This window comes from Saimiri boliviensis, chromosome 2 (genome assembly GCF_048565385.1).
Source record: "Saimiri boliviensis isolate mSaiBol1 chromosome 2, mSaiBol1.pri, whole genome shotgun sequence".
In the NCBI taxonomy this organism is placed as follows: Eukaryota; Metazoa; Chordata; class Mammalia; order Primates; family Cebidae; genus Saimiri; species Saimiri boliviensis.
Genome location: NC_133450.1, coordinates 148661184 through 148684901, shown reverse-complemented (window position 1 = coordinate 148684901; position 23718 = coordinate 148661184). Strand labels below are relative to the sequence as shown.

Below are 23718 nucleotides of genomic sequence, written 5' to 3'. Positions count from 1 at the left end.
ATTTTATTAATCAAAAACTTAATCCATTTTAAAGTAGATATTCTGAGCAAGGCTTTATATTTACATTCCAAAATTCATCCTTTGAGCATAGTAGTTTATTTCTATTAAAATTTTAATACCTCTAAATGGACAGTCTACTTAATCAGGTTTTAATATTTTATATTTCCTCATGAAAGAAAAGTTCAAAATCATGCAAGGATTAAAAGAGGGGGAAGTGGTATCTGGCCTCAGGAAAGAACATAAAAAGGTAAGCATAGAAAGTCACCTCACAAACTCCATGGTTTCCATAGGTCAGTTTATTTCTTCCCTCATAAAACAATAAACAAACAAGATGCCATTGAGTTGCTCCCAAGTAAATCAATGGCAGAGCTAAAATGGAGTCTCGACAAGAGTTCTGAAGAGCACAGCCCTTATGTGTTTGCACTGATGCCTTCTTTCTCATGTCTTGAATACATTTGCTAGAATATATCTATCATATTTTTTTCTTAAGAAACATATTTCTGAGTATTGGAACTTTTTTCTGATGTATAAGTTGTTTAGTTATACTTTCATTTGTATTGATAGTCTTTTGCTTCTTTTGACTTTGGTTTTTTCTTATTCATCTTACTTTTAATTTACTCTTTACTTAATTTATGTGAATTACTTAATTAATAATAGCAACACTTAAGGCTTGGAATCTGCCTCTGAGCCTCTTCATTGGGCATATCTCAAGAGTACATAAACAGGACATTCATTATTGCTATTTCTAAAGTTGTTGAGCTTTAAATTTTTATTTTCAATTAGACAAACATAGACATTTTAATCTTCATAGTAGATGAATTCTTTTTTAAATGTATATTTAAACTAGTTGGTAATTTTATTACATTGTAGTCACAATATTACCTTAATATAATTCCTGTTTTCTAGTTCACATTTATCTGATCCCAAGACTTCTTTAGACTCTTAAAAATTATTGACAGTCATAAAGGGTTTTTATTTATGTGGGTTTCTATTTATCGATACTTACTGGATTAGAAGTTGAAACTCTCATAAATTAATTTAGTGAAGTTTCAGGTTACAAAATCAATATCCCCAAGTCAGTAACATTTCTGCATATCAATAGTGTTCAAGCTGAAAGCAAAATCAAGAGCACAATTTAATTACATTGGCCACAAACAAAAATACCTAGGAATACAACTAACAAAGAAGGTGAAAGAGCTCTATAAGAAAAACTATAAAACACAACTGAATGAAATCATAGAAGACACAAGTAAATGGGAAAACATTCCATGCTCATGGATTGAAAGAGTCAATATTGTTAAAATCTCCATACTCCCCAAAGCAATCTACAGATTCAATGCTATTCCTATCAAACTGCAAATGACATTTTTTACAGAAATAAAAAAAAATTAGTCTAAAGTTTTTATTGAACCAAAAAAGAGGCTGAATAACCAAAGTAATTCTAATCCAAAAGAACAAAGCTAGAGGCATCATATTACCCAACTTCAAACTGTACAGTAAGGCTACAGTAACCAAAACAGTATGTCACTGGTACAAAAACAGACACATAGATCAATGGCTCAGAATAGAGAACCCAGAAATAAAGCCACATACCTACAGGCATCTGATTTTCAATGAAGTGGAAGAAAAAGTAAACAATAGGGAAAGGGCTTCTTATTCAATAAATAATGCTGGGATAGCTGGCTAGCCATATGCATAAGAATAAAATGGGACCTCTACCTTTCACCATATAAAGAAGTTAACTCAATATTTGTTAAAATTTTAAATATAAGATCTCAAACTATAAGAATTCTATAAGAAAATCTAGAAAACACCATTCTGGACATCAGCCTTGAGAAAGAATTTATGACTAAGTCCTCAAAAGCAATTACAATAAAAACAAAAATTAACAGGTAGAACCTAATTAAACTAAAGAACTTCTGCACAGCAAAAAAAAACTATTGGAAAATTAGACAACCTACAGAATAAGAGAAAATATTTGCAAACTATACAACTAATAAAGGTATAATATCGAAAATCTATAAGGAACTTAAGTAACTGGACAGTCAACAAAACAAATAAACTCATTAATAAATGGGCAAAGACATGAACAGACACTTCTGAAAGGAAGACATATGAGCAGCCAACAAACCTATATAAAATGCTTAGCACCAGTAATCATCAAAGAGATGTCAAAACGACAACAAAATATCATCTCACACTAAGTCAGGATGGCTATTACTAAAAAGTAAAAAAAAAAAAGATGTTGGCAAATCTGCAGAGAAAAAGAAGCACTTATATAGTGTTGTTGGGAGTGTAAATTAGTTCAGCCACTGTGGAAACTTTGGATAGTTCTCAAAGAACTTAAAACAGAACTACCATTCAACCCACCAATCCCATAACTGGTTATATATACAAAAGAAAACAAATCATGCGACCAAATAACCACACACACCCACATGTTCATTGCAGCACTATTCACAATAACAAGTACATGAAATCAACCTAGGTGACCATCAATGGTGGACTGGACAAAGAAAATGTGTTACATATACACCATGGAATACTGTGAGCAATACTAAGAACAAAGAATGAAATCATCTTCTTTGCAGCAACATGGATGAAGCTGGAGGCTGTTATCTGAAGCAAATTAACACAAGGAGAGAAAACCAAATACCACATATTGTCACTTATGACTGGGAGCTAAACATTCGTTACTCATAGACATAAAGATGGCAACAAAAGACACAGGAACTATGGGTGGGGTGGACAAGGTTGAAAAACTATTTAGTACTATGATCAGTACCTGGGTAACGGGATGTCATAGTTCTAGAATGTAGTTCTGGTGTAGGATTGCTAGAGCGATATCAAAATGACGGTTAGGATATTCAAAGTGTGAAGAGGTTGCCGCTACTTACTAGCTATTGCTTGATTTCTCTGTTCCTCGGTTTACCCTTTTGTCAAATGGCATTAATAATAATACCTGGGATTTCTTGGTAGGATGATTGAATAGTAACAGCTCCAGTTTGCAGCTCCCAGTGAGACCAGTGCAGAAGGAGGGTGATTTCTTCATTGCCAACTGATGTACCGGTTCATCTCATTGGGACTAGTTAGACAGTGAGTAGAAGCAGGGTGAGGCATCATCTTACCCAGGAAATGCAAGGGGTCAGGGAACTCCCTCCCCTAGTGCCGTGAGGAATGGCACATTCTGGCCAAGATACCATGCTTTTCCCTTGTCTCTGCAGTCCACAGATCAGGAGACTCCCTCCGGTGCCTATATCACCAGGGCTCTGGTGCATTTTTTTCTTTTGAGCGCATGGTGACGAGACATATTATGAACAATCAAGGTACCATTGCCTTGATTTATTTAAGGTGATCACCCTTTTACCCTCCACTACCTCATCATATATACAAATGTCTACATGATGAAAAAGGTAAATAACACCCTAGTAGTATTATAAAAACAATTTGAATGTCCTGAGTTCTCTGGAAGTTCTTAGAAATGCCCAGAGGCCAGAGGCCATACTGTGAAAACTGCTGATTAAATTAATGAGGTGTATTCTCAACTTGTAGAATATATATTCACATAACCAGTAATGAATTAAACCTTATCATCTTATTTTTTCAATCCCCATCTTTATTTATTTTGTAATATCTGATGTGTCATGAACTCAGGAGTATTTATAGTTTCCACCGCTATTGATTCTGACAATTTTCTTTCTCCTAAAACAACTCCACTTGTATTCTGCCGCCTGCTTTTATCTCTGAGAGTAGATTCCTCCAACTGTCCGTTGCCGTATTAATCCATGTTCTTTCTCCCAACAACTGTGTTGTGAATTGACCCTGTATCAATAAAATATGATCCTTCTCATCACATTGAATTGATGTGTATTGAAATTCTGCTTTATCTGATGTTTTTTTCTCTTTTCTCCTCTCCCTCTCATTCTTTCCTTCTCCCTTTCCTCTTTCCTAATTTGTTTTGTATACATATTAGCTCAAACATTTACTCTTGACTTTTCTGAGTCACATTTAAAGACTTATTTCTATAATCATAAAAATTAAGAAATAGACATTATCTAATAAGTCTCAGTGTAAAAAGAGTAAACTAATATACTTTTTCTTCTTCCTAATATTTTGCTATTTCTTAACTGCTAGTCTTTGTAAGGCACAATCCAAAACTTTTAGTAAAATTTTGTCAAGTCATTATTTCTAATATTCTACTTATATATTTTATTCAAAGGATTATTAATGACATACAATTATCTTTATACGAGCTTATGTTTAAATGAATGAAATTCTTACCACATTTACTTCTATGCCATGGATTTTTTTTTTTTTTTCAAGATGACATTTTGCTCTTGTCATCTAGGCTGGAGTGCAGCAGCACGATCTTGGTTCACTGCAACCTCTGCCTCCCAGATTCAAGTTATTCTTCTGTCTCAGGCACCCGTCACTATTCCTGGCTAATTTTTTGTATTTTTAGTAAAGATGAGGTTTTGCCATGTTGGCCAGGCTGGTCTTGAACTCCTGACCTCAGGTGATCCATCCACCTCAGGCTCTCAAAATGCTGGGATTATAGGTGTGGGTCACTGCGCTTGGCCACAGTGGCTTCTTTATTTGGGAGTTTTTTATATTGCTTTATCAATCATTAGCCTAAAATAAGTTTTTGTGCATTTTCTTAATGGGAAAACATATAGGTATTGTATTTATAGGGTTTGTATGTCTGATTTTTGCTATTTTCTAATATAAGAATATCAAACTTAATGAGAAATGTATATCTTTGTATTCTTCATCATGTTTTTTAAGCTGTGCAGATATTAGTCTATTCTTCTGACATTTAATATTGAAGAAGAGTTTGAAGCCATAGTTGATATTTATTTTCTTGTTGATAGCTTGATTTTCTTCATGAATTCTCATAATACTTTCATGTTTCAAAACACTACCAGATTATGTTATTTCTTCACTCTCCCTTCCCCTGACAAATATTTTAGACCCTTCCTCTGACATGAACTGGATGAGGTTACTTCTGATTAACCATTCAATGATGCAGAAATCTGAGGATCCCTAAATTTTAGCTGAGTGTAGCCCCAGAAAGGAAAAGTTGACTCTGTGCTTTCTTCTTTGGGTATTATGAGCCTATTGACATAAGCAGAAACTTTCTAAACCTAATTTTGTATTTACTCTAACCTAGTCCAGATTTTAGATATTCAGTCTCTTTTTTTATGCTACAGAATGAAACAGCTTCAGATAGAGTTCAAGAGGCAGAGAGAAACCTTACCTCTCCCTGAGTTTCCATTTGTGAGGAAAAATCATAGGGAACTTGTTGGAAATGTACATTCTTAAGCCTCATACTGGAGCTTCTGAATCAGAATAACTGGGTGTAACTTGAAAGATCTTCAATGCTTTTGTTTTTTGTTTGTGTAGGTAACCCTGGGACTAAGTGATAGAAGAGAGTACCCTGGAACCTCACAATGTGAACTAGGTGGGGTGTCCCTATTCCAACACCTACCTTTGCCTTTATTGCTTGTTCTCATGGAATTAGGACACATGTCTGCCAAATTCTTAGCAATGCCCCTCAGCACCACACCATTGTCCCATGAAAGAGAAACTGTGAGTGGGCCCTTGGTATCACCCTTGAATTCTGCCTTATCTTCATTCTGGAGGTAAGAAAGAATTAGAAAAAAGATCTCCTTCCCAACAGAATTCCCAGCAACAAAGTTTTGTATTTTCTTATTTATTTAATCATTATTAGCCAAAATATGCACAAATGGAGCATTAGTAAGTTGAACATGAGTGGAAATCATATTCTAAAAACCTTCCTAATACAATTTAAAACTTCTAAAACTTCACGTTGATTGATTTATGAATGAAATGTATCTTCCTATGGAAGATGTTGTTTGTTATAATATCAAGATCTTTCTACATGCGTCAAAATGCCAGGTCTTCCTACTTTCATGTTACCTAAAAATCTTAAATAACTTCTGTTCTATCTCACTTGAACACCAAATGCTGATAATCTTATCTTAGCTAACTATTATCTGCCACACTTTCCACATGTTATACATCAATTCTATTTAAGCACAAAAAGAAGAACCAAAAAATGATGCCAATTTTCAGGACATAGATAGTGCTCCATGACATTTCGATGAGAATACCAAGTCCTGGGTGTTGGCAGAATCAGATTCTTATTGTCTTGTCCAGGTAATTATATGAATGGGATTTCTAGAACTCATCTGCAATGTCATCACAACAATAAGCTCACTAACCATCATTACAGAGATAGCCACCCTATATAGACAGCGTGGATATTATTATGGATGGAAAGAGTTGGCAAGAAAGAGGGGACAGCAGAAGAAGGAGAGATACTGAAATTCAAAACCTATTGGCTCAGACAGTAAGGAAAAAAAAAAGACATGCTCGAGGAACACTAGCTGATTTCAGGGTCTTGGATGAATTTGTCAATAAGCGGAGGGTGGAAAAACAAAAACAAAAACAAAACACAAGAAGCATTGCATTGAAGGAAGGGACCCCAGTTACCCAGGTCTAAGGGTGGTAATTTTATAACCTCCTAAAGTGCGATATGCTGTAAACTTAGATATTGCATTAACTGAAAACGTTTTCAGCTAAAGCGTCTCCTTTAATTAGTACTGTTCAAAATAAAATAACTGGAAAAGTATACAACCCATAATGTGACAGACTTTTAGGATTCTGATACAGAACAAACGACTTTTCTGGGGAAAAATTTTAGGCAGGTATTTTGGTAATCTACTTTTGTGCAACAAATTACTCCCAAACATAAAGGTTTAAACACTATCCTCTTTGGTTATATGCTCACCTCTGTGAAATAGACAGGCTTGTTGGAGAAAAGCTGTCTTTGCTCCTATTGGTGTTATTCATGATGGCTCAGCTTGGGCCATCGTCTGGGACTTCAGTTTTCACGGTCGTTTAGGTTTCTCAGTTCCCTTCCGTGTGGTTACCTTGGACTTCTTCACAATATGGTAATCTCGAGTCAGTCAGACTTTTTGCATGGTAGCTAGGTGTCTGCAGAGCACAAAAATAAACATTACCAGGTCTTATTAAGGCATAGACATGGAACTGGCAAACGGTTGCTTCTGTCACATTTTATTGATTAAAGCATAATCAAGGGCCAGCCTAGAATCAAGGAGAGGGGAGCAAATGAAGACATATATTTGTACAGGCATGGTTTATTTGGAGAGCACCCAAATACCAATTAACTACGGAGGCAAAAATAAAATTTCTTTATACCCAGACAAATATGAATGGGTATTTAGTTGTCTAAAGAAATGTGTTTATATTTTAAAGATTTCTTCAAAAAGTCATGTGCTCTAGTATTCAAAGTCATCAAACTAAAATTTATGATTTTATGCTATTATCACAAATTTTCTGCAGAAAAAGAAAAATCACAAAGGTTTAAGATTGCATTGTTAAAATAACAATGACTGTTAAAAAATTAAAGTAGTAAAAATTTGAGCAAGGGTCAGCTTAAATTTCATTCACAAGCCTCTAAGAAAAGTGAAATAAGTTGATATTGATGACTCTATATAAAATAGTGGTCTAAAATGGAATGAATCAAATTGTTATAGGTAATTCTTTTACAAAAAGTAGCATAGGCTGGGCGTGGTGGCTCAAGCCTGTAACCCCAGCACTTTGGGAGGCCGAGGCAGATGGATCACGAGGTCAAGAGATCGAGACCATCCTAGTCAACATGGTGAAACCCCATCTCTACTAAAAATACAAAAAATAAGCTGGGCATGGTGGTGCGTGCCTGTAATCTCAGCTACTCGGGAAGCTGAGGCAGGAGAATTGTCTGAACCCAGGAGGTGGAGGTTGCGGTGAGCCGAGATCACGCCATTGCACTCCAGACTGGGAAACAAGAGCAAAACTCCATCTAAAAAAAAAAAAAAAAAAAAAAAAAGGCAGCATAATGCATCTCCTTTCCGTTATTTTTCTTTTTGCGTGTGTATCTTTGAGTAATGTAAATATTCAGTTTAGGAGTACATTCCCAGATAGCGTTAAGACAGGCTGCTTTTTTAAACCAAGAAGGAAAAAGCCTAAACTCTCAGAATGTATCAGGATCTTATGAAAAAGAGTCAACCAGTTTTTAGGTATCTAAGAATAATAACTAAATTAATATGTAGTCAAATAACACTGGGACTGAGCTTACACCGAAAAAACAGTATGAAGGCAATTTGTAAATAAATATAAAATGTATTTCTAAGGCAATAAATGTATTAGTTATAATAGAACTTTACCTAAATTTGTTGGGGAATAAAGTTTTCTGTTCCACTGAATATTATAAATTGATACAACTTCGATGATTCAAAAGCTTGAAAAGTCTTTGAATAATCATTGTAAACATTCATTCAAATTCAATAGCAATGTAAATATATTTGATTTTTTTAATTTGCAAAAAAATTTTGCTTATAATAATTACCTACATAATGCTTGTAACTACACTGTAGAGTAGTTCTTCCAATTTTTGTTTTAGTGATCGAATGAAATACTCTCTTAACAAACCAAAGTTTTTTCTCCAAGTTAGAATTCATTCTCTGCTATGAAAGTTCAACATATTATTGTTTGGCCCAGTAGTATTGTTTAATACATTTTTCCTGAATCAATAGCATGATGTTATGTGAGGGCGCCAGAAGGCCAGTGTAAGGGCAGAATTTACAGGACATGATAAGAAGTTTCCAGCACATGGGCTAACTCGTACCGCAAGTCCCATGTGGCAACAGCTGATTGAGTCTGTTAGCCACTGTTCCTCCTCCTGCAGGGATTTCTGGTGATCCTGGCTCCTTTCTTCAAGTTTTACAGCCTCTGACCTAAAGTAAAAATAGCAATTAGAAATTCATTTACTGAAGTTAAATTGTACAAAAGAGTTCATTCGACTCTGCAGTTAGTCACAGAAATCAAGTTTTTGCCAGAAAGTTGGATGGATATGGGTTCTACAGGCAGATCAGCCTCAAGGGCAGTAGGCCTGGGTAGGATGTCCCAGTGTTGAGTAAGCACTGGGGAAGGAGGCTAAGGGTAAACAGGAGACAGTCTTGGATTGTACAGACACCAGAAGAGGGGAGTGCTTCTCAAGTTGAAGAGGACACCTGAACAGATAGAATGAAGGCATTAATGTGCGTTAAACATCTTGCTGAGATTGCTGAGATTTTAAGGGATTGTCTGAGCAAGGAATAAGATTTATGCTGATTTCTCAATATTTTCCATGATGTAATTCTATGCTAAGGAGGTGTGACAATAAGTTACATACTTATATCATATCACTTTCCATATTGTTAATATATTTTTCCCCCTTGGGAGTTGATAAAAGCTGCCTACAAGGATCAGTTTTAAATAGGATTAGTTATAAATTCTCTGAGATCTGAAAAATTTGTTACATAAATTATTTCTCTGAATTACTTTTTTCCCCAATTAAGGGTAATATGCATTTGACCACACAATGCCCTTTATACAAACACTCTGATTAATTTCTTTCAGATCTCAAGACCAAGAAAATATTTGTTTCTATGGAGAAGTTGACAAATTTTATTCTACTATGTTTCTGAACCTTTTGTTTTTCTTTTTCCCCTGGTTTCTGGGAGGCTTAGGGCTAATATTGTTATGAAACACAAATTTTTGAAATTTATTTTATCGTTTCCTCACTCTTTGTTGACTGATTTGACAACTTAAAGAAAAACAAATCTTGTATTAATTTGCGTATTATAGAACTTTGAATTTTTACTGGGTGTTAACTCTCTTATAGAAGTGTAAATAAATAATTTTCATATACATCTTTCTAAATTTTTCCTAGGGATAGCACTGGACTCAAAGTAATGTGTTTGACTAATTATTGGCAATCACTTAACACAGTTGTCAAATTTCTTTCTTTGGTTTTTGAGATTTGGAGTTAAAAAGAGAAATTATGTTGTTCCTTGTTGAGAATGTATTCCTCTGTGTTACTGTGTCAGTCACTTAATTTATCTTGCATTTGCATTTGTAATACAAAATCAAGGATGTCTATTTCTCTGAACTGTTGAGCATATCCGATGAGATAATATGTGTGAAACTTTTTGTAAGCTGTAAATTGGTAACCTAAATTATAATTATTAATTCCTCATAAATTAAAGCATAGGAAAGCTAATATTTTGGCAGTTTAATTCAAACTTAATTGGAATTTACAAATATGTATGCAACATTTTGGAACTTAATTATGTTTTATATACCTGAAATTAGTATACAAAACAGTCATTTAAGTACATTTCTTTAAGTCGTTTAATGACTGTCAGTCAAAGAAACAACAACCTTTGCATAGGTAGTGCTATCTGGTCAGCCCTAAAGAGCAATGAATAAATTTTTATCAATTTAATTCATTTACTTGACTTTTACTCTTCTCTCTCACCAAAGCTGTGCTTCATTTGGACAGTATTTTTAGTATGTATTTTGTTTTCTACTTATAAGATTACCACTGTATTTCTCAAATGTTCATCACCTTTATCTGAATCAAAGTTGTCTATCTTTAATCACCAGCACTAACAGGCAGAGAATCCATCTACACAATTGCCAAAAACGTCACTTCATAATGATCCAAGCATAAATTGACACATTATACACTCGATTTGTTAGTAATCATATAGAGGAGTTAACATTTTAAAAATAAAATTAGATCCCTCCTCCTTGCTCTTCTCTATAGTAGCAGAAACCGAGACCTAATCTACTGATCTAACTGAAATATATTCAACTGAAAACATAGAGATTTTAATATATGTTTTTGCTACATTATTTTCAACTAGAAGTAATCTTTTAAAAATGCATTTTAGTATCCCAGATGGGAAAGTAGAAATGGAAAATAGGAAAGATATTTCACTTGGTTTTGGAAGGAAAGCACATCAATTAACAGATTTTAAATTATTGGCCTGCTTTCACAAATTAATGTATTTTGAGGCAGTGTGTATATGCAGAAAAGAAGTTTCATAGTATCTGTTACTATTCCTTTAAGAACTGTAACTTCAGTAAGAAAGTAATGAGTTGAAAGAATTAGAAAGACATCAGGAGCCTTCTAACAATTAGAAGAATCTGTTAATTAGCACAGAATATGAATCTTAAGCTTCCTTGTTCATCAAATCATTTATTTTAATGAAGCAATGTTGATCAGAAACCTTACTAACACAAAAAATAATCATAAGAAAAAAATTTAAATAAGCAAAAGACTTCAACAGAAATATGGCCCAGGACAACAAGATGTAGATTCACTTAAAATTGGGATGATGATGTTATGTCACCTTTTTTTGGAATTAATTAACTGAAATCTGATTTATCAATATAAAAGAAGAATGTATCTACCATACCAAACAGGATGAAAGTGACCCATTAGGCTCACCATGTTAAGAGATTAGAGAAAATAGGAGTGGCTCAGTGTCCTTTTAAATATGCACCATAAGAGTTCACTATTCATGATCATTGTGAAGAAATGAAAAAAGTATAACAACAGCTATTCAGAGTTCATCAATTGATATTTCATCAAATTTTAAAATATCAAATAGAAAAGAATTTTTAAAATATTACTGAGTGCGATGGGGGCTTAGAATATGTGAGAGAAGACAGTATGTGTGGTGTGTGAGTGCTTTCACAGAATTTATCATAGTATAGACTTAACTGGTTTCATTACCTTGTGAGAATTCACTTTATTTTATGTGCCCAGCATAGTTTTTCCTAACATCTCTCTAAAACTCAAGTTAGCCCTTCTATTTTCAGTCCCTCCTTTTGGCTCCCAGAGTGTATATTTATTTTTAAGTGAGCTTTTTCTCTCTGAAGTGTACTACAAAATCCTGGCTTTATACTTTGCTTATAAGCAGAATTACTGTGTGTGAAGTTTTATCACCTTCTAACCTAAGAAGAATGCTACGATATAAATGACATGAATCTGAGGTTCACACATGTGAGAGAGAGAGAAAGAAGAGAAAGAGAGAGAGAGAGAAATAGGAATTTAGAAGTCCACAAAAATGTTTTAACATCAAAATAAAATGACTTTTAGTTTGAGAAAACATTTTATTACATAATATGCCTATATTTATCTTGATATTGATATTGTCATAATGCATACTTTTTATTTGTTATTTTTTAATAGAAAAAGAGGTCCACAATCATCTATTATGGCCTTGAAAGAGATAAAGAAAGAGAGAAATAAAGAGAAAATTTACTCCTGCCAGTGAAAAAAATAACTTTGGCTTAGATACCTCATGTATTATGATACCAGGGAAAAATATTGAACCTCTCATAAACCCAGAAATTCAGATGTTGTTTCTGATTTTTCTTTTTTTCACTATCACATAAGTTAAATTGGCTGTTCTAGACTACTAATGAAGTTTGGGTATTAAAACTAGATGTAAAAACGTAAGTTCAAATACTATCGATAACTAATAACTTACGTATTGAGCATTTAATATAGTAAGCTTCTGATAAATTGTCTTGTCATAATAATCCTGTGAGATCATGATGATTATTAATAACATTACCTATTATAAATAATCAATAAATTAATTAAGTCTAAAGACTTTACTTCCCTTAATTAAAAAGTCATTGATAATAGTCATCTCATAGATAAATCATCATCATCATCACATAGATAAAGAGATCTATATACCCTTAGCCATATTAGGCCTCAAATTATTTTCAAGATTATGGGGAATTATAAATTTATTTCATTATTCACATTTTTGTTGAGATCCTGAAGTGCACATCATTACTAAATTTTAACTTTTTTAACCTATAACTATTTCCTTCTCTAAAGTTTTGAAAATAGAAGCTTTATCCTAAAAAAAAGATTTAAGAACAGCTTAACTTCAAACTGCTAATGTCATACATTGAAGTGATGAAAAAGCCACTGCCTGAGGAAGTATAAATTAGTGTAACACCTTTGAATACCACAGTTTGGTAGCACCTGGTAAAGTTGAACATATACGCACACCAGGGCCCAAAAATCCCATCCCAAGGTGTACACCCAAAGAAAGGAGCATGCATGTGTAGCTGAATATTCAAGAATGCTAAACTGGAAGGATCGCATATATCTATCAAAACATAAAGTACATATACACTATACAATATTCATACAATGGAATGCTCTATTGCAATGAAAATGAATTAACTACATTCAGGCACAAAACCATGGCTGAGTTTTATAAATGCACTCTTGAATGAAAGAAATCTGATACAAAAGAATGCATGTGACTGTATAATTCCATTTGTATAAAGTTCAAAAACAGACAAAATTCAGTTATAGTTCTAGAAGTCGAGACAATGGTTTCCTTAGGTGAGAGTGGAAGAGGCTTTGATTGAAATGGATCACCAGAATGGCTTGCAGATTCCAGTATTGATCTCATTTTTTCACATAGGGGTTATTTCACTGCTGTGTTCACTTTGTGATAATTTATTGAATTTAGGATTTATGCATTTTATTATGCATATTATATTTCAATATACAAGTATTTTAAAATGAAGGTAAAAATTCATGCTGCTAAAGTTCTACATGTATTACTACAGCATGCAAATAGAATATAATAGAAGAACAGATAGAACTTTTCTTATGAGACTTGCTAACTTATGGAGGAAATTATCAAAAAAGAAAAGTCTGCATTAGTCTGACATGCTTTTGTAGGACTAACTCAGACAGAGTATAAGGGCAGACTTCTCGGATGATAGATGGAGATATAAGGAATTGATTTAATTGAGATGAAGATAAAACCAATATAGTAGATTTACACATTCCCTATATTGTAAAATCTATGTATTTTCCCCCTTTAAAGATTTAGTTATCTATCCTGAAGTTGTGTTCTGATTTAATTGTAGAATATTGCAAGGTAGAAACTTACTAAATCAATGATTTCTGACCTGTATTTTTAAATTATTGTGTTCAGGCTACCATATATGAGAGGGAGAAAAACAGTGATTGTAAAATAATTTTAGAAGTTAAAAGACAAGGGTGGCTTCAAGCTATAAAAATAATATTTGACAAATATTTATAGCTTGGTAACTCTAAAGAGTTTAATGTCTTCTGTATTCTCTCTGACACATTTTGGTCTAAAATAGATTAAATAAATGATAAAATCCATGCTGGGCTCTGCTTTAGTCTGCATGCTGCTGAGCAATCATCAAAGTTAACCAGTAATTTAAGAAATAGATCTATTATTATCTCCCAATGATTAGGTCAAATCAGTCAGATTGGAATCCTCATTAGTGATGACAAGGGTCTCTGTGCCACTGCCCCTTACTAACTCACAACACAGCAATGCTGTGGATATTTAATCAACTTACAAGCCATCCCTTTGTGGTAACCCTCCTTCCTTTCCAGACTGAACAGCCTGCTATGCTCAGCATGACCCCTTTAAAAAGCCCCTGCCTGGCAGACATATCTATGTTTGAAACAGAGGACAGACGTCTCTTCAGATAGCATCTCATCATCACCTGGTCTAAAAGATTCACATAGAACTAGGGAGAAATTAAAATGTTGAAGTATGAGTATCCTATAATTTAGGATATACAGTATTACCTTTTGGCTCCCAGATGACCTGCCTCTTCTGAGAAACCCATGTATACAAGAATACTCACAGATCATCTTGCCAAGTGCTTGTCATGTTTGTGAAAAAGTAGACAAGGAAAGCCAAAGTTCGAGTGCACAGCCCATCCACCTACCAGCTCTTAGCTGAGGTCTTCATTCTCATTGTGAAATCTATTTTCATATCCCACAGAAACCCATTATCTCATCATTATTTATCATATCAAACACCTCCTTTTAATTTTAAACTTCAATAGGTTTCTTTTTTTTTTTTTTTTTTCTGGTGGCAGTCACCCTCCCCTTCCACTTTCTTTCCATCTATTTTTATAAACATAGATACAACCTTTGGGAAAAAAGAAAATTGTTTACACATATAATTGCAGCTAAAGAAGAAATCAGACTACTAATTTATGTAAACTGTTTGATCCGGAACATTGTTAGAAATTTAATTACTTGTCAAAAAGTAAAAATGCTTTTTCAGTTCTGGGTCCGTGAAAGAAGTAAGATCTGCTAGCAAGAAAGACATGAAACACTAAACCTTTGATGGCAGTAGGATTTTGATTGATAGACACTCAAAAAAAAAAATTAAAAAGATACAAACAAAATGGATTATAGGCCTAAACGTAAGAGCTAAAACTATAAAACTCTTTTAAGAAAACATAGGAGTAAATCTCAGTGATCTTGGGCCTGGTAAAGCCTCTTAAGCATGAAACCAAACATAAAAAAAAATATACACACACACACACACACACACACACACACACACAATTAAATTTCATTAAAATTTAAAACCTTAGTGCTTAAAAAATTACATCAAGAAAGTGAAAAGAAAACCCTCAGAATCAAGAAAATATGCACAAAAATCATATATCTGATATGGGATTTATTTAAAGAATATATAAAGAACGAACACTTCATAACATAAAAATAAACAAATTTTCATAAATGGACAGAAGATTTGAATAGACATTTCTACAAAGAAGATACACAAATAGGAACCTGAAAAGATGTTCAACATAATTAGCCATCAGGAAAATAGAATGAGATTCTACTTCATACCAACAAGACCGGCTACAGCCAAAAAGAAAGATAGTAACAAGTGGTCAAGAAGATGTGGAGAAATTGGAGCCTTTATACAATGAATGTGGGAAAGTAAAATGTTGCAGCTGCTTTAATTAATTACTTGACCATTCCTCAAAATATTAAACATAGACTTACCAAATAACTCAGCAATCCCACTGCTGAGTAAATATCCAAGAGAAATGTAAATATATGCCTGTGCATAAAAGCTTGAACACAGCATTCACACAAAAAGTAAAAATAACCCCAATATCATCCACTGATGAATGATAAATAAAATGTAAACTGCCCATACAATAGAATATCATTTAGCTTAAAGAAATGAAGTATTGATACATGCTACAACACAAATGATTCTTGAAAATATTATGCTACATGAAGAAAGCCTGTCACACAAGACCACACATTATTCAATCTATAGTACATGTCAAGAATAGGTAAACCTATCAAGACAGAAAGATTAGTGGTTGACTGGGTCCGGTGGAGGGAGAAGGGTGAGCAGGAATGTGGAGTGACTTGCTAATGTGTACAAGGCTTCTTTTGGGCATGACAGAAAGTTCTTGAATTCATTGTGATGATGGTTTTGCAACTCTGGGAAAATACTGAAAACTATTAAATTATGCACTTTAAATGGGTGAATTGTATCACATGGGAATTATATCAAAAAAAGCTGTTAAGAAGTAAAAGACAGTCCAGTTGGGAAAATCTATATGGAAACCACAGTACAAAGATTGTAATAGACATATCTACAGTGTGTTCTAGAAGTGCAGCAGAGAAAAGTCCAACATTTTTTGTGCCACTGAATTCTTATTGAGTGCCTTGGGTCATTATGTGTGTGCCCATTAGTGTATATATGTGTGCATGTGTGTATAACTGTGTCCTGCCTAAGATTTAAATACGTTTGGCCCATGGAGTATTGCAACACTTCAATCATTCAGATACCTGCTTACGGTCATGGTTTCACATATGCTGTAAACAGTGATGTGATGGAGCCAGCAGATATCGGTTCAAGGGAGCTTAATATAGGCATAATTTCCCAATTCCATGTACATGTTGGTTCTCTGAAACTAGCCGTGCTGGTAGTATTTACCCCATAGAAATCAGCTAATGCCACAAATCAAGGCCATCCCATGCCAAATTGTGGTTGTTAAACATTTGGCAGCATACCACTGGGCTGCCCTTTGAAAGGCAGCACACAGTATTGAAGCAGGTTATTTCCCTGACCCCTTTGTGGGAGGAAACTGGGGTGCATGGGCACTGGAACTAGCTGGCCACTTCAGCACCTGTAAGGGCTAACTCCGCTCACTCACTGCTCCATCCCTCATGGGAGGGGAAGCACAAGCAAGCAGGTGCAGGGGTCAGGGAGAGCGCTTTTGGGTGCTCACAAAAGCGAACTCAGTACTGGCCGCATGGCAGTGTATGGGGCAGGTGCCTGCAACCTCTGAAGCCCCAGAGGAAGTGTTACATTGCCGTTTTAGCTTTACTGTCCGCAGATGGCTTAAGTGTTAACAGCTCAATGGAAGGTCAGTGTGACCGCTTTTTGGACCCACACTCATTGCACCTGAGTTCTTGTCCAGCATCCAGGAGGAATGAGGTCACACAAACAAATTAAAGATGGTAAATGCAGGGGACTGCATTGCTGATGAAAGTGGCTCTCAGCAGGAAGAGGAGCTGAAAAGGGGACACAGCAGGAAGGTAATCTTCCCCTGAAGTCTGGCCATGCCCAGCCAGACTCCTCTCCAAAGCTATGCTGTCAAGCTGTCCCTCTGAAGTCAAGCCACTTCTCTCTAACATCCAACCAAAGTCTCTGACAACCAACTGCTTCTCCTCTCTCTGCGGGCTGAAACTGGGGTTTTAATGGACACAGGATAAGGGGGTGGGGTGAGACACGATTTTAGAAAAAGCAACATTTGAGCAGGAAAACAGAAATGAAATGTTCTCACTTTGCCTGTGGTATCAAGCTTTTCATCTTGAGGGTGGGCCCTTGCCAGGAACCTGCCATCTTCTGCCCAGAACTTCCCTGCTTTCTGTCCCTGTCAGTATTATTCTTGGGATTCAGATGCACTCATGAATGGCTACAAAACTCAAAAAGTCATTTAGAAGGCAAATTGCACCATCACGTCTCTGAGAATTTGTCCTAAGGGAGTCCAGAATTTGGCATGATGAGCCAACCTGAAACAGAAGCTGAGAATCAGGAAAAATCAAGTGTTCAAGGTAAAACTCAAAGGCACATTTAGCACCTTGCAAGGAAACAGTTTTGGAGGAAACTAAAAAGTGCCAGACACAAAATTCTGTAATAATTCAATGTTCAAGTAATGCTGTGAGATACAAACAGGAGTCGCTTCAGGAAGACTGCCCAGCACTCCAAGGGTAACAGGGGCAAGGGTGAACTGCAGGGTGGGATCAGCAGCGTGGCAGCACAGCCTGTCCCGCAGTCTGAATGGAAGAGAAACAGAGTCAAGTTTCAGGTCCATGATAGTGATAAACAGTGACTTCTCAGAATAAAGAGACAAATAGAAGGGCAGTGCATGGACAAATAGCAGCAGTGTGGTCTGAGACAAACAGGAGAGAGAGAAGAGGATCCCCTCACTTCTGTGTGAACACTTGAGTACTCCTCCTTCGCAACTCCAATGTATTTTAGGATGGGAATGTCCAAAAGCAGTCAAACAAACTGGGTGTATGTGTGTGTCAGGTACCTGTCACCACAGAAACTAGATCATATCTTGAACATAAAGCTTATATCACATAGTAGAATTATTTACTTCTCTGTTCCTATCTCATACTACACTGTTACCTTCTTAGGGTAAAATTGTTTTTATTCCATATTAAATCCCATGGCAATAACTATAAGGTACATTGTAAGCATTTGATGTTTGTTCATAACAGAGCTAACTACTACTCTGTATAGTATTTACTATGGGAAGGCCCTGTTCAAAGCATTTTATACACACTCACTTGCAGTTTCTGAAGGAGTATCAACATTTTTCCTATTTCCAGATTAAAAACAAACCGAGGCAGAGAAAAAATAAGTAACTTCTCAAGATCACATATCTGCCATATAGAGTGATAGATGATTGATCAATTGATAGATAATGATAGATTGATTTATACGTTTTTCAGAAAACTTGGTTTCCTATTCAGTTTCTGCCACTTTTTGTTCTATAGGTTTTTTTTCAAACTGTGAATAGAAGACATTTAGTAGATCATGAAATCAGTTTAGTGGATGGCAACTAGAAATTTCTGGAAAGGATAGAATAGAATAGAATATGATAATAGAATAGAACGGTAGAATAGAATAGATCAAAGCACATTGCATAGAGCTAGGGTGAGTTGTTTCATGAAACCTCTTTCTCAGTTGTGTGTAAGTATGGGAGTGTGTTTCTGTATACTGGATCATAATGTAAAATCTATTTCTTACTGTGGTTTGCTGTCAAAATTTGAGAAACTCTGACTCACATATTATGTTAATAGTCTCTGAGCCTTAATTTCTGCAAAGGTTATATATGACCCTTATCATAGAATACCCATTTCAATAAATGGTATGCCCCTTTTTCAATATGAGTATTCCAGAACACACTTAGTTAAATTCCAGTTCACTGGTCTTAAACTTTCTGAACTAATATAACTGAAACCTTGGGAAACATATATTAAATTAATGAACCACAACATGCTATAAGTAGCACCATGATCTATTGTGACTTTTTCCCAAGACATGTCAATAATTTGACATATTGTGACAAACAGAACATGTACGATTTTTAAAATCACTGTGAGAGAACTTTGCTCAAAAAACTGTGGCCCTGGTAATAACTGAAGACTAGAAACTACCCATCCAGTCTGCCTCAGATATATCACTAAAGTTATCATTGGATCAAAATGCTGTTAGCATTTCTACATTGAGAATGAAATGATAATAATAAAAATATCAATAACAAATGATTAAATCAGTTATCATCTCTGAAGCAGTTTCTTGGTTTGGGATGAAGACTCTTAGCTACCTCCACTCAGGAAAACAGAAAATCCAGAACTCCTGAGACCTTAACAAGAGAAAAAATATTTTAAAAAAAGATAAATCACCAAAGCAGAAGGCTATAAGCAGGGCAAGTGATAGGTAACTGTTGCTTAGTATTGCTTTGGACAAAAAGATGTAGAGGACATTTTCACCACCTGTTTTCCAGAAATGTTGTACTCCTAGCTTATTGTAAAGGAAAAAGAATTAGGTATAGCTTTAAAAAATCATAAATTAGCTCTTATTTTTGCATGTTTCTTAAACAATTACATACCTCTAGATGTTTTATTCATTATAAACTTTGTGCAAATATTATTTATTTTATTGCCTCACTAATGAGAAGATAAAAAATAGATATTACCCTTCTTTCAAATATCCTTCAGCGCCAGCAAGTCTCAAAAATTTAAGTAGATTCCTGATTCAGTGAATGCAGTCTAGTAAAAAGTGTTGAATCCTCAAAAGCAAGAATCCATATGTTAATTGCATACCTTAGCTAAAAATTTTGTACAATTTATCTCATTTAAGTCTCAACAAAAGTCTACAAAATAAGAAATACTATCCTGATTTTAGGAAAAGAATGAAACGTTATTTGGCTAGTAAATTGAAAAGCCAAGATTCACAGTGACGTTTTTATGTTTCCAATGCCCATACTCTCTCCATTACATATAAGTACACTTAAATCATCAAACTAGAGGGAAAGATAAGGATATATACCATCACTTCACAAAGCATAGCCTAGGGATATTCTGCTCTGTTTTCAGAAGCAACATATTATCACAGTGAGAGGGACTGATCCATAAATAGGAGACATTTAGGCACTAGAGTGACATTTCTTTCATTATTTCATTTCATGTCATTTGCCACATGTTTGTCTCTAATCCCGTGCATGTTCCTCTACCTATGTAATATTCAGTGTGAAATTCTATGTCAGTATATTTAAACTTCCAAAAGTCAGTAGGTTCAGAGTTGTGATTCCCATAGCAACCATAATTCCACCCCTTTGTTTTTATATAGCATTTGTATAACTGGGGAAGTTGTTAAGTTTTATATCTTAATATAAATAGGCAGTCATGTTGAGTGTCTTTTTATAGTTGCTGTGGGAACCACAATTTAGAATTTTCTGATTTTCTTTGCATTTAAATTCCCAATCAGATTATTGCAATCATCGGCATTCCTCTAATTTTATTGAAGAAGTGGAAATGGGGAAAAGGAATAGTAATTTTATTATAAATTCCTGTAGCTTTTATTTTAAGATACTACTTAACTGCCAAGAGGAAAAAAAAACTATTTAAAAAATGGAAGGAAAGAATACGGCATATTTTAAAATAAAATGGCAAAAGGAAGGAATACTATGGTAAATAAATGTAAAGGATTTAAAAATATGTGCAATTCCCAAATATTTGGAAATGTTACATTTTCTTATGGTCACAGAGCAGTAAGGATTAAAATAACAGAGACCTATGAAGTTCTTAGATCTCTTGGTAGGCATTTGTGTGCCTGTTACGAGTGAGGAGTGATGTGTGTGTGGTAGTGCAGTGCGTGTGTGTAGTTTCTCTTTCCACTCAAAAAGTGTAGTAGAATTAACCTCAATAGACACAATATTTGCATGTGATTCAATATTTTTATGACTCTTAAGGGGCTATGATGTGAATGTATGTTTAAAACCCAGGAACCTTTTGTTTAATAAGAGCTTTAAAAAGTCCAGTATAAAAGTTCAGGTGCTATGATTGAACAAAGGAGCCTGACATCAGGATAAATATGCAGACAAAGGCAGTACCCAAACTTAACTCATAACACTCCCTCCCCTACAGCAGCGCCAGTGGATTTTTGCAACATTTCTGAAACTCCAGGAGCTGAGCCGCAATTTAAAAATCATTAGTGCAGTCACTCCCCCCCAATAGAAAATAAGCCATACTACCTGACACGGAGGTGTATTTCTTTGAAGTTTTGTAGATAGTATCTCTGAAGCCACATGGATAGTAATGTTTATGATAATGGACAGGGTTTTATTTCACCATAAAACCAAGAAGGGGGAGAGGTGGTTTGAGTGCAAAGTTGTTTTCCTCACAGTTGATAAAAATGATCTTGTGAATTACGAAATCATATTCTTTCACTGTGAAATAGTTTTTATAAATATTTCCTACCAAACTGAACTGACAAAAATGTTGTGGCTTTGGTGAAGTTAGGGAGACAAAACATATAGCGCTTTCTGGCAGGAAAAGAATAAGCCCCCAGCTCATAAAGATCCAGGCAGGACAAAGTTTGTTCCACAGGTTTACAGGTCCTCCAGTTGAGTATTTTCTGTCATCTCTGAGCTGAGCAGACTCAAGGTGGCTGATTTACCTGGTTAAAATCATAGGAGATTGGGATATAAATGCTAATGACAATTTACTAATTTTGTGTTAAAGTGTGATTGCCAAGTTGCCTATACTACTGTGTTTCCTCATTAACATATTCTCTCCATGTAAGTAAATCTTCCTGAGGATTGTTATATTAATCAGGTTGCTGCTTGCAAAGCCTGGAATGAGAGTGGAAGAATCCAAATGGCAAGTGCCCTCTCCATTGGAATTATTTATTGCCAAGGAGTAAATCAGAGCAGATGTTGGTAGGCAATAAAACCCCCATTCCAGAAGTAGTCAGTGTGGGTCATACCCCTTCTCGTAAAATCCATCACTGCCCCAGAACCAACATAGCCCCCTCAGGCCTTGCGCTTAACTTGAGGAGCAAGACTTTGTCCAGGCCATGAGGGGTATTAAATATATTTAATATCCCTCACAGGACTAGCCCTTCACAGGTATGACCAATATCAGCTTCGGAAGAGTTTGACTTCAGTCACACAGCCTGGTTTGTCCTAAGGCCAGCCTGGACACAGATATGGACACTGACACACTGCTTCAGACAAACTAACTCGTTTGAGAAATAGCGAACCCTCCAGTAAAACAAACAAAAGAACACTGATTGCCAAATTTGTCATCAGTCTTGTTGTACCAGCAACTCTGGGTATCTAGAGAGGAGGAATTTAGTATCTACTTCCTAAATACCAACCAGTCTAGATGCACAGACCATTCTAGAAATATCAACCATCCCTCACAGATGCATGCAGACATGATAGGCACATTAGCAAACACTCAACACTCAAGAATCTACATTAAGACAACTACACCAGAATCTCTACGTGTCATCACAGATTATACTTTATCTTTGATCTTATAAAGTTTATCAATGTTTTCCATAAGTCATTGAAACATAAAATTCTCAAATGCTCATTAAACCAATGAGCACAAAAGCATTCAATCAACAAGTAGAAATTAAGCCTGTTTTGTGAAAGCTGACACTGAAAGTTGTATGTGGTCACTATTCATAAGAATTACATGCTACTTTTTAAATGTATTTTTTTACAAAGGTACAAATACAGACATATAGTTTTACAAAATGTATGTGGTGCATTCTTTCTTTAATGCTGTCTTTATTTCCTCTTTGTGCTCAGCTCCCCCAAGTTAACCATACACTATCTTTATTGCCTATATTATATTTTTACCTTTACGATAGTTCATGGCAACTTATCAGAATAACAGGTATTCTCCTGCCATATCAACTCCTATTGACAGTCCTGAAAGTGGAACTGAGGAACAAACCGGATAAATCAAGAAAATTTGCTACCTTTTGAGAATCTGCAGCAAAATGAATTGTCCTCCACAGATAGAATGAGCATCTTAACTCTTCTCTAGCAGTCTATGATCGAAGTTACACTTGCAGCACAGCATCCAGGCACTACTGGGCCTTGGAACAAGATCATCTGGTGGATTCAGACAAAATTTGACCATCCTCCTCCTGGTTCCCTTTATAATGGTCTATAGCCTATTTGGATAAAAACAGCCATGGTAGCGTTTCAGCATTTCAAGAGAAAACTAATAAACACTATTTTTAATTTTTTCATATTGCAATTCCCAGGGACACAGAGGAGAAATACACAGAGGAGGAGACGTTGAACTGATCCTCGGTTTTTTACTGGTTACAATTGCTGTTTCCAAAAAATGGAAATATCTTGCTGGCACATAGAGAACTCTGTTACAGGGAATGGTGGCCGTACAGA

The 23718-nt window shown here is 35.1% G+C and overlaps 1 long non-coding RNA gene across 1 annotated transcript; it reads right to left on the bottom strand.

The window, feature by feature from the left end:
- Positions 1–2785: 2785 nt before the first annotated feature.
- On the bottom strand, positions 2786–23369 carry LOC141582828 (uncharacterized). The gene is made up of 6 exons (XR_012515740.1): positions 23286–23369; positions 8714–8822; positions 6815–7020; positions 5489–5636; positions 2963–3085; positions 2786–2835 (listed from the first exon to the last, which is right to left on the bottom strand). It is a non-coding gene; the product is annotated as an uncharacterized LOC141582828 (long non-coding RNA).
- Positions 23370–23718: the final 349 nt, after the last annotated feature.